We start from the raw sequence: 12,747 nt of genomic DNA on the forward strand, positions 1-12,747 counted from the left end.
CGATGTGTTCAGCACCGAACTTGGCGGCAAATGCCGTTGTTTAGAGTTTTTGCGCAAGATATTAAATGTTCATCATTTTTTGGCGGAGTGTCCGTTTTCGTCGTTCGGAAGAAGTAATCCTTGAAGCATCTCTCGCGACGTCTCGCGATGCCAATGGCTGCTTCTTCCTAACGGCTGATTTATTTTCGAAATTCGAAAATGTTTCGCGGATAAAAGATAATTTGCTTGGTTGCGATATGTCGGAAACATCGAAGGCGTGGTCGGATGTTTTCGAGTTTAAGAGTATACGAGTATACGTATCCACTTCCCCCCCCCCTTTTTGATGAGGGAGGTCAGCTGAATTTTCCTTTTGACAAACTGCCTACGTACTCCTTATGGAGATCAAGCCGTCTCGTAGTTCGGTGATTGCGAGTTGGTCAGTGATAGTATTTTTTGAGATGCATCGCGTCCTTGGAATTTTTATGCCTTGCATGTTGGCTATTTCGTAGGAGCCTGGTCGGATGATTTTTTCGATTTTATAGGGTCCTTCCCAGTTTGCTCCGAGTTTTCCTGTGTTTCGTTCAGCGGTGTTTTGGAAGACTTTGCGAAGGACTAAATCTCCCTGATTAAATCTGCGATTCCGTACGTTGGAATTGTAGTACTTCGCGGCTGCATGGTAATTTTGGATTCGGATGAGCGCTCGATCCCGACGCTCGTTAATGAGATCGAGGTCGTCGAGGAGCATTGCGTTGTTGAGCTCCACTCGTTCGGGAAGTAATCTTCTTCGAACACCGGGGAATTTTACTTCAGCGGGAATCATGCATTCCGTTCCGTACACCAGAGCAAAAGGGGTTTCTCCTAATGCTCGCCTCGGGGTGGTACGGTGGGACCAGAGGACTCCCTCGAGTTCGTCGGCCCACCTGCCTTTTTTGGCCTCTAAGCGTTTCTTCAGTCTGTCGAGAATGGTTTTATTAATCGTTTCAGCTTGTCCGTTACACTGCGGATATCTGGGCGTTGATTTGTTAAGCTGTATCTTCTATTTTTCGCAGAACGCCTCGAACCGGGTGGAGATAAACTGAGATCCGTTATCGGTTACGATTTCGTAAGGAACTCCATGCCTACAGATGATGTTTTTCCATACGAAACTTTCGACTTAGACATCTTTTATACTTGCGTACGAATCTGCCTCTACCTATTTTGAAAAGAAATCGGTGAGGACTAAAAGGAAACGCTTTTGCTTTGAATTATGAAGGGGACCGACGATGTCCATGTCCCAGCGCATAAAAGGATAGGGCGATGTGATGGAGGAGAGGACTTCGGCTGGTTGTCGGATGGTTGGAGCATGCCTCTGGCATTTTTCGCATTTTCGTGCGAACTTCTCGCAATCTCCGATCATCGTTGGCCAGTAGTATCCATGGCGTTTGATTTTCACTGCCAGCGATCTTCCGCCGGAATGATTGCCGCAGGACCCAGAATGTACTTCTTCCATCACTTTTTTCGCTTCTTCCCCTTCCAGGCACGTCAAGAGTGGTCCGGAGAATCTCTATTTGTAAATTTTTCCGTCTACTGTTACGTAGTGCGCGGCCTGTGTTTCGACTTTACGGGCTGCCCATTTCTCGGTGGGTAGGCGTCCGTCGATAATGTAGTCTTGAATTTTCTGCAGCCACGGGGTATCGCAGCCGTAATCAGATTGCTCTGATTGCGGTTGTATTGCAACTTCTTCTTCTTCGTCATCTTGACCTTCTATGAGGTTGACGACGGTTGGTGGTCCGATGCTCGGGTGTTCGATGAACTCGACCGGAATTACCCTTTTAAGTCCTGGATCAGAACTTGATGCTAAGGCCGCGAGAGCATCTGCCTGGATGTTTTCGGAACGGGGAATTCGCGTGAGTGTAAAACAGTCAAACTTTTGAGCTAGTTTTCGGACCAGTTTGAGGTACGCATCCATCAATTCGTCCATGGCTTCATACTCTATGTTGTACTGACTTGCCACTAACTGGGAATCGCAGTAAGCGTGGATGTTTCGTATCTTCAAGCCGTGAGCCAAACGCAGTCCTGCGGCGAGTGCTTCATATTCGGCTTCGTTGTTTGAGGCGTGGAATTCCAGCCTAAATGATTGCTCTAAGATCTCGTTCGTTGGAGATGTGAGGCGAATTCCGACGCCTGATCCCTGCTTGGACGAGGATCCGTCGACGTGAAGGAGCCAAGTGGAATTTGGTTCCTCGTTGGTTATGGTCTCTGTCGGTAATTCGACCAAGAAGTCTGCAAGCACTTGTGACTTTGCGCTTGTTCTCGGTCGGTACTCGATATCGTATTCGCTCAGTTCTACCGCCCATTTGGCTAATCGGCCCGATTGACTCGGGCTATGCAGGATCGTTCGTAGGGGAAAAGTCGTGAGGACGACGATCGTGTGGGATTGGAAATATGGTCTTAGTTTTCGGGCCGATGTTACGACCGCGCATGCTAATTTTTCCATTAGCGGGTATCTAGATTCGGCATCTAGAAAGGTTTTGCTGATATAGAAAATAGGTTTCTGTTTACCGCGTTCTTCCCTGATTAGCACGCAGCTCACAGCTGTTGCTGATACAACGATGTACAAGAACAAAGGTTCCCCTTCCACTGGTTTTGCAAGGACTGGGGGGGAAGCCAAATACCGCTTCACCTGTTGGAAAGCATTTTCGCATTCTTCCGACCATTCGAATTTTTTATTTCCCCGTAAGACATCATAGAAAGGCAGGCACTTTTCTGTTGATCGCGAAATAAAACGGTTAAGTACCGCGACTCTACTGGTCAACCTCTGGACTTCCCGCTTATTCTTCGGCGAAGCCATCTCAATCAGTGCATTGATCTGTTTTGGATTAGCCTTGATGCCACGGAATGTGACTAGGTAGCCGAGGAATTCCCCTGATGCCACGGCGAATCTACATTTTGTCGGGTTGAGCTTCATGTTCTGGGAATTTAACTGCGCGAAACATTCCTCGAGATGTGATACGTGTCTTTGCTTGGAGGGATTTGACGAGCATGTCATCGATATAAACTTCCATCGTTTTACCGAGTATTTGAGAGAACATACGGTTCACGAGTCGTTGGTAAGTTGCGCCAGCGTTTTTGACGCCGAAGGGCATTACCCTGTAGGAATAGGTTCCGCGATCGGTAATGAACGCAGTCTTTTCGCGATCGCCAGGGTTCATCATGATTTGGTTGTAACCTGAGAAGACGTCCATGAAAGACAGAAGTTCGTTTCCTGCCTTTGCTTCTACCAATCGATCGATTTGTGGCAGGGGGAAACTATCTTTTGGACAGGCCTTGTTTAGGTCGGTAAAATCCACGCAAACTCGCCATTTTCCGTTTTTCTTTTTGACCACTACGGGGTTGGCGAGCCAGTCTGGATACCTCACTTCTGTTATTGACCCGACTTTAAGCAATTTTTCGACCTCATCGTTGACCGCAGAAGCTCGTTCAGGTCCTAGCTTCCGCCTTTTTTTTTTACGGGCTTAAAAGTCGGATCGATATTTAAATCGTGACACGTTATGTCAATGTCAATCCTTGGCATATCTTCTGTGGCCCATGCGAAAGTATTGAGGTTCTTTTTTAGACAGGTTACGAGCTCTGTCCTCAAAGGCTCGCGGAGATTGGCTCCGATTTCGACGCATCATTCCGGAGATGCTTCGTCGAGACAGACTGTGACCACAGGCTCGCAAGTTGGTTCGCGTTTTTCCTCTAGGGCCGCGATGTTACGAGACTGCAAGTAGAGTTCAGCCGAATCTTGACTTCGCGAACCTTGGTCGGAGACCTTTTTCTCCGTTTTTCTAGGAACGGTCTCGAGGTCTGGTCTTTTTCGTTTTTGTTCTGCGGCGTAACACACCTGTGATACTCTTGGGTTTCCCCATATTACCTCGATTCCGTTAGGGGTTGGAAACTTGAGGCAAAGATGGTACATGGATGGGATGGCACGCATGGCGTTCCCATGATAACGTTGTAAGATGCAGGACGATCAACAACTAGAAACTCTGTGACTCTTGTCACGGTTCCGGCTTTGACTGCGAGATTAATCGATCCGTAGGCCATGGTCGTTTTTCCCGAAAGTCCCAGTAGTGGGCTAGGGTGATGCGCCCTTGAGTAGCATACCGGACAAAACAGACATGCATGGCTTGATCATGGAAAGCAGTAATGATATATGTTCATTGTTTGACTCATATCTTCCAACAAACGAGTCCTCTTCGCATGAAATCACTTGGAGAATGTTCTCAACTCAATTACGGAGCTCCTCGAAGAAGAATCAGATCAAACAGAGTTCAGATGTGGGAGTTATGCAATTTGCAAATCAGGAGACCTCCAGTTCTCGCGAATTTGGGCCGTATGGATCATCCAGCCCACAACTTGATCCTTACCGCGAATGAACCACTTGGTTCAGACGAACCTGGACGTTAGCCGAAGAGTCTCTTTGACCAGATCTGAGATCCAAGAGTTTTAATACATTGTCTTTAAATTTCTCATCTAGATTCAATTTACTAAGTTTGTCTTTAATACATTCTTAAGTCTTTTTCTATTCCTAAAGTAGTATAAATATGTAAACACTTCTCACAATAAAATCAGTCTAAGTTTGAGTTTATTTTTGTTTTTCTTCTTTTCTCTGAGTGAGAGAGAGAGAGTTCTTTAGCTAGTTCATTGGTGTGAACCGGCTTGGTGATTTGGTGGTCAGCCAATTCATCTTTGTGTGTTGTTTGGTGGTTAGCCAACACATTCATTCATTCTTGGGTGGTTAGCCTTAGATCGTGGGTATATCAAGAGCCATTCCGCATCTCTTGACGATCCTTTCAATCCATATCAGTTCCAGAAGTGTCGTTTGCCTTCTCGGATCATATCCAACATCCAGCTAAAGTGATCCTTCTCGATTTAGGGCGTATCAAGTGGTATCAGAGCCACTTTGGCTGGTTTGTTTTCTTTCCTCTTTCATCTTCTCATCTCTCCACGTTTTTCATTTTCTTATTTCTTGGATCCGGGCTGTTCCTTTACTCCCTTGTGATCGCCTATTATATATAAAAAAACAAAAACAAAAAACAAAATCGATAAAAAAAAAAAACAAAAAAAAAAGAGTTTTGGTTTGAATCACTTCTGAAGAGAAATCCAAGGGGAGTGGTGGAAGAGAAACCCCGCTGGCTGAAGAGAAACCCAGCCTTAGGACAGTTAAAGCGGATCCATATCAAAATTCTCTTCATCTTTCTTTCTCTTTTCTTTTCCCACAAAAGTTTGTTTTGGGTTTTGATTACTGAATTTTGACTGCCTATCATCCTTTGAACCAGTGGAAAGAACTCTGAGTGATCACCTAAAAATCGTGAGCTAAACACTTTGAGAGTGTGAGGATTTTTTTTTGCTAACTCTTTTGTTAAGTGTTTTCAGGATGTTTGGACTTCACAAGAAATCAAATCATGCTTCAAAACTACAACAAGATGTTTATTATCCTTTTAAAACCGTGCTTGAAAAAAAGCAATTGATTTTTGGAGATAAGAAACATTTTTCTCCTAATGAGTTTGATTCTGTGCAGAAACAAAGAAACCAAAGAAAGAGGCAAAACAGGTTCGATGATGATGAGAAGAGGATCAGAAATGGTGATCGTCCCTTCACCAAGGCCAAGAGAAGCAACTGTGATGTGCTTGACCGGAACGAGCTTCAGACTTATGCCAGCGTGGAAAATATGTTGCATACTTATGCCAGCGTGGAAAATATGTTGCATAAGGCGATTCATGTTGTCCGACAACTTAAAAAGAAGGGAAACACCAACACTTCTTCTGCACCAAAACAACAAAGTAATTCTTCCTCTCTTTCAAATTGTGATTTGAAAACTAATGTGTTGTCTTCTGATAAAAGCAAGGCTGTGAAACCCACAAGCAAAGCTCATTCTACCAGGTGCTTCAAATGCCATAGGATCGGTCATTATGCTAACAAGTGCCAAAACCAGAAACCGTTGGTGACTTTGGAGAATGAAAACGTTGAAACCGAGCCAGAAAAGGAAGAATTTTCAGATCCATTGCCAATTTTCGATGACTACACACATGAGCCAATGGCAGGTTTGAAATCTTGTGAACATAAGAAATTATTATCTTCTCAATCTGAATCAGTTCCTGATGAATCTTGCTTGCAATTAACTGTTTTACAACCAGAGAATCCAAGTAATTTTGAATTAATTTATGAGTTTGAAAAGGATTCTGAAAACGTTTTGAACAAGGATGAATTTTCTGGTCCTTTGAATGCTCTTGGTATTGGTGCATATGACTTTGGTCTTGGAAGCTTTGTGTCAATGCAGGAAGGGCCAGATGAAGAACAAAACTGTGGTCATCAAGCAAACCAAGAAAGCTCTTCTTCCATTCAAAAACCGGACCAAACTCAAGGTGAGCAATGTTCTGATTATGATTCATTTGCTTATAACTCTTTTCCTTTTAATGTTCCAGATTTGAGGACAAATCTTTTTGAAGAGGAAGGGAATGATGCGCCCTTGAGTAGCATACCGGACAAAACAGACATGCATGGCTTGATCATGGAAAGCAGTAATGATATATGTTCATTGTTTGACTCATATCTTCCAACAAACGAGTCCTCTTCGCATGAAATCACTTGGAGAATGTTCTCAACTCAATTACGGAGCTCCTCGAAGAAGAATCAGATCAAACAGAGTTCAGATGTGGGAGTTATGCAATTTGCAAATCAGGAGACCTCCAGTTCTCGCGAATTTGGGCCGTATGGATCATCCAGCCCACATCTTGATCCTTACCGCGAATGAACCACTTGGTTCAGACGAACCTGGACGTTAGCCGAAGAGTCTCTTTGACCAGATCTGAGATCCAAGAGTTTTAATACATTGTCTTTAAATTTCTCATCTAGATTCAATTTACTAAGTTTGTCTTTAATACATTCTTAAGTCTTTTTCTATTCCTAAAGTAGTATAAATATGTAAACACTTCTCACAATAAAATCAGTCTAAGTTTGAGTTTATTTTTGTTTTTCTTCTTTTCTCTGAGTGAGAGAGAGAGAGTTCTTTAGCTAGTTCATTGGTGTGAACCGGCTTGGTGATTTGGTGGTCAGCCAATTCATCTTTGTGTGTTGTTTGGTGGTTAGCCAACACATTCATTCATTCTTGGGTGGTTAGCCTTAGATCGTGGGTATATCAAGAGCCATTCCGCATCTCTTGACGATCCTTTCAATCCATATCAGTTCCAGAAGTGTCGTTTGCCTTCTCGGATCATATCCAACATCCAGCTAAAGTGATCCTTCTCGATTTAGGGCGTATCATAGGGTATTTCACGATTTCGAATTGATCGATGCCCATTTTCTCGAGAGTATCTTTGAAGATGATATCGGCCGAACTTCCGGTGTCGATTAGCACCCTTCCGACGTCGATATCTCGGATCGTCAGTTCGATAACAAGGAGATCGTTTCGAGGTTTCGCTCGATCGACCGTTGCTCCCCCCTTGAACGAGATGACGTTCGCGCACGTTGAGTCTTGCATATCGTTCCTGATTGTTGAGTGGTTTTTGCGGGTTTGATTGATCTGTCTCCCCCCTCCTTCTAGCGCCAAACTGTGGGAACCGAAATTCGCACTGTTGATTTCCGTTTAAATAAGGAAAGTAGGAGAACCCTAATTTCCTAGAGGTCCTGGATATCTGCTAATACCACACGCCAAGCAAATCAGAACACTATAATGACAACGAAGAAGTATATAAATCGTAAGAAGAGAGCAAAGAGAAGTCTTATTCCGAATTTGCGTATGAGCGTTTACAACAAGGTATAAGCCGTGGTTCGAGAGCTGTCGGCGAGATTCCTAGTTCTAGCAACCCTAAGACGGCTAAACCTAATTGAGTCGCAGCTCGAAATAACAAAAACGGAAAGTTGCCTAATTGCTCTAAATGCTAAGTTTTCTCTCCCATAGTCCTCCCATGCCTCTCGCCTAGGATCCCTTATATACTGGCTCCAAGGTCGGTTTACGCTCTTCATCTTCTGCCCTTAAGCCGCCATAGCATAAAAATAGAGATATTCCATTTTTTCCGATCTTCATAATTATCTTCAAAATTTTGTATTTATCCGCGGAAACTTGACATTTATCTTCCCTTGCGAACCAAGCGTAAACCGACATGCGGTTTACAGGCTGTTGGTTAAGAAATCGTAAGTTGGGCCTCGGGTCATGTCTTAGGTCCCTTTGGGCCGTCTTCCGACTCGAAGCATTTATTGCGGCTTCTTTCGATAAAGAATGAACTTTCCGCGGTTTTTACTGTAAAGTTTGATTGATAACTTAGAAATGGCGGGGAAGGTGAGATGGGTTCGCTACGGTATTTGGGACATAGCATCGAAGGGTAGACGAGAATGCATGAACCAATGTCGTATCAATGTTTCGGAAGAGCTCGGTCGCTACGTAGCGACCGAGCTTCGGCTCGAGTTCGGTCGCTATGTAGCGACCGAGCGGAATGGACGTTTGGTCGCTACGTAGCGACTGAGCTTTGGATCGAACTCGGTCGCTACGTAGCGACCGAGCGGAGCACGTGTTTGGTCGCTGCGTAGCGATCCTTCTCGAGCTCTTGTCCGATGATTCGCGTTTCTTCCGCAAAGCTTTTCGTAAAGAAGAATCTATTTCGAAAAAGTATTTTTCGAAGAATTTTTCTTCTTCGGAGATTTGGATGTTAACTTCGTCGTAACCGTTTTCGACCCCAACAATATGGTTTACTAAAAGGAATAGGAGATATCTAATAATTGTTTTACTAATAAGATTAGGAGATATCTATTCTTATATAAGGAGTTGCAAGGTTGTTGCAACACTTGTGAGTTTTATTGATTGTGATTGAGTGCTTAAGGTTTTGAGTGAGTTTCCTTAAGAGATTAATAAGAGAGATATTCTTATTATTGTGTGCTTCAATATCGATTACTAGAACTAGATTTGGTATCAGAGCTTCTAGGAATCCGATCTTGATGGGAGATATTGTTACAACAAAGGTTAAAAAAGGAGGTGGACCTTCTTAATTGAAGTGCCCAATGTTGACAACTACGAATTATACCGTATGGGCTATGCGAATCAAGGTTTTTCTCAGAGTGCATAAGGTATAGGATGTCGTTGAAAGTGATTCTGATCACGGAGAGAAGAACGATATGGCAACTGCCCTAATCTTCCAATCTATACCTGAGACACTTATCTTACAAGTAGGTGACTTAGATACATCTAAGATGGTTTGGGACGCAATCAAATCAATACATATGGGAGCAGACCGGGTGCGTGAGGCCAGACTACAGACGCTGATGGCCGAATTATATAGATTACGGATGAAAGATACTGATACGATAGACGATTTTGTAGGCAAAATATCAGAAATTTCATCAAAATCTTCAGCGTTGGGTGAAACTATCGAAGAAACAAAGCTAGTAAAGAAGTTTCTTTCGAGTCTCCCTCGAAATAAATATATACATATTTTGGCATCACTAGAGCAGGTCCTTGACCTTAAGATCACGAGTTTTGAAGACATAATTGGAAGGTTGAAAACGTATGAGGAGAGAGTTGCAGAAGAAGAAGAAACACAGGAACAGAGCAAACTTATGTTCGCAAATACGGAAGGTCAAAATCAACCTCAAAACAACTATTCAAACCGAGATTACAATAATAACAGAGGTCGAGGACGAGGAGGAAGGTACTACAATCGTGGTAGAGGTAGAGGTCGATACAACGATCGCTACTACGAGTACATTGATTTGTCGAAGATTACATGCTACCAATGCGACAAAAAGGATCATTATGCCTCAAGTTGTCTTGATCGATTGTTGAAGTTACAAGAGACAGCAGAATCAGTTGCAAATAGTGAGACACAAGAGGCTGAAGAGTTAATGGTGAATGAAGTTGTTTATCTCAACGAGAAGAATGTGAATCCACAGGATTTTGAAAAAAGTTCGGACAGAGACAACATCTGGTATCTGGACAATGGGGCAAGTAACCACATGACTGGGAGTCGAAACTTCTTTAAAACAATTGACGAGTCTATCACAGGGAAAGTACGGTTCGGAGACGATTCTCGGATTGATATTAAAGGCAAAGGGTCAATAATGTTCTGTGGCAAAGATGGTGGAAGGAAAATTATCAACGATGTTTACTTTATACCAGCATTAAAGAGTAACATTATCAGTCTTGAATAAGCCACAGAGTCGGGATGTGAAGTTATGATGCGAGAAAATTATCTTATACTCCAAGTTATAAAGATGGACGACTGATAACAAAGGCAAAGAGATCTAAAAACCGATTGTACAAGGTACTAATCGACATTGTAGATGAGAAGTATCTACAGCTCGAGACTATGAGCAGCACGGCAATGTGGCATGCCCGCTTGGGTCACATAGGAAGAGACTCGATGAACACGATGGCAAACAAGGAGATGGTTGTTGGATTACCGAAACTGATAGCTGAGAGAGAGACATGTTTTACGTGTTTGTGTGGGAAGCAAGCAAGGGTTTCATTCCCACAAGCAACAACATATAGAGCTGAGAAGCATTAGAACTCATTCATGGAGATTTTTGTGGGCCAATTACACCACCTACACCATCAAATAAGCGGTATATATTCGTGCTCATCGATGATCACTCTCGCTATATGTGGAGTATTTTGCTGACAGAGAAGAGTGAAGCATTCGAGAAATTTAAAATATTCAAGGCAATGGTTGAGAAAGAAGCTGGAATTGCTATCAAGATTCTCAGAACAGACAGAGGAGGAGAATTCACGTCCAATGCGTTCAACGAATTCTGTCAAACACACGGGATAGCAAGGCATCTCACAGCTCCTTACTCACCGAAACAAAACGGAGTAGTGGAGAGACGAAACAGGACCCTTCTTGGCATGACTCAGAGCATACTCAAACACACAAATCTACCAAATTACTTATGGGGAGAAGCCGTAAGACACGCAACTTATCTCATCAATCGTGCAGCAACTCGTACACTTGTGTTAAAAACTCCTTACGAAGCTTTCAAGAGCAGGAGACCAAATATTGGTCACATACAAATTTTTGGATGTATTGCCTATGCCAAGGTAGATATTCCGCACATTCGAAAGCTGGACGACAGGTCTCGTACGTTGGTTTATCTTGGAACAGAGCCAGGATCAAAAGCTTACAGGCCATTTGATCCAATAAGTAAAAAAATAGTGGTTAATAGAGATGTCGTATTTGATGAGAACAAAAGCTGGAATTGGATGAACAGTGATAAGGAAACAGAGACGTTTATAATCGACTTTGGAGAATTTGGAAACAATGGACTACATCAACTCGAAGATACAAGATCCCCAGGAGTTGTAGTGAATGAAATTGGAGAAAAAGAAGCTGAAACAGAGGAACAGAGCACCGAGCATGGAGTACATCATCATGATGATGATGACGGCGACGATCAACCTTATTTAAGGAGGTCTACACAAGAAACAAAGAAGCCGGCATATCTAGATGACTACATCTTGTTGGCTGAAGAAGAGGGAGAACGCTTATTATTGGTGATCAATGATGAGCCATGGAACTATGATCAAGCTAAAGAGAAGAAGGTTTGGAGAGATGCGTGTGAAGAAGAGTTAAAATCGATTATCAAGAACAAAACTTGGATTTTGGTAGATCTTCCAGTTGGAGCTAAAGCAAGTGGACTAAAGTGGATTTTTAAATACAAGAGAAACTCCGATGGGAGTATCAATAAGTATAAAGCGAGGTTAGTAGCAAAGGGCTACATTCAAATACACGGCATTGATTTTGATGAGGTGTTCGCGCCTGTGGCTCGAATTTAGACTGTGCGTGTTATACTAGCCCTAGCTGCGTCCAAAAGATGGGAAGTGCACCACTTAGATGTCAAGACTGCTTTCCTCCACGGTGATCTAAAGGAAGAGTTGTACGTTTTGCTACCAGAAGGTTATGAAATCAAAGGAAAGGAAAGCAAAGTGTACAAGTTAAAAAAGGCTTTATATGGTTTGCGTCAAGCCCCGCGTACGTGGAACGAGAAGTTGAACCAAGTCTTTGGAGAGTTAGGGTTTTTCAAGTGCTCTAAAGAACTGGCATTGTATCATAAGCGGGATAAGTATCAACAACTTTTGGTCGCAGTTTACGTTGATGATATCCTTGTCACGGGAACGAGTCTCAGTCTGATACACGGTTTCAAGAAAGGAATGTCTTCGAGATTTGAGATGAGCGACCTAGGAAAATTGGCATACTATCTTGGGATCGAGGTGGATCAACATGAAGGAGGAATTACATTAAAACAAGAACAGTACGCGAGAAAGATATTAGAAGAGACAGGTATAATAGACTGCAACCTCGTTCATGTTCCAATGGACATCAGTTTAAAACTCTCAAAGTCAGTAGAAGAAGAAGCCGTAGATGAACAAGAGTTCAGGAGGAGCATCGTGTGTTTAAGATATCTACTCCATACCCGGCCTGACCTTTCTTATAGCGTTGGAGTTTTGTCAAGGTATATGCATGAGCCACAACGATCTCATAGTGCCGCGGTGAAACAGGTTTTGCATTACTTGCAAGGAACTCTTACACATGGGCTTACATTCCGGCGAGAAAACAAGATTGGGAGGCTAATAGGATTCAGTGACAGTAGCCATAATGTTGATGAAGATGACGGTAGAAGTACTACTGGTCACGTTTTCTATTTCTCCAACTCGCCCATCACTTGGTGTTCGTGCAAACAAGATACAGTAGCACTTTCTTCATGTGAAGCAAAATTTATGGCTGCAACGGAGGCAGCTAAGCAAGCTATATGGCTTCA

This window comes from Brassica napus, chromosome C2 (genome assembly GCF_020379485.1).
Source record: "Brassica napus cultivar Da-Ae chromosome C2, Da-Ae, whole genome shotgun sequence".
In the NCBI taxonomy this organism is placed as follows: Eukaryota; Viridiplantae; Streptophyta; class Magnoliopsida; order Brassicales; family Brassicaceae; genus Brassica; species Brassica napus.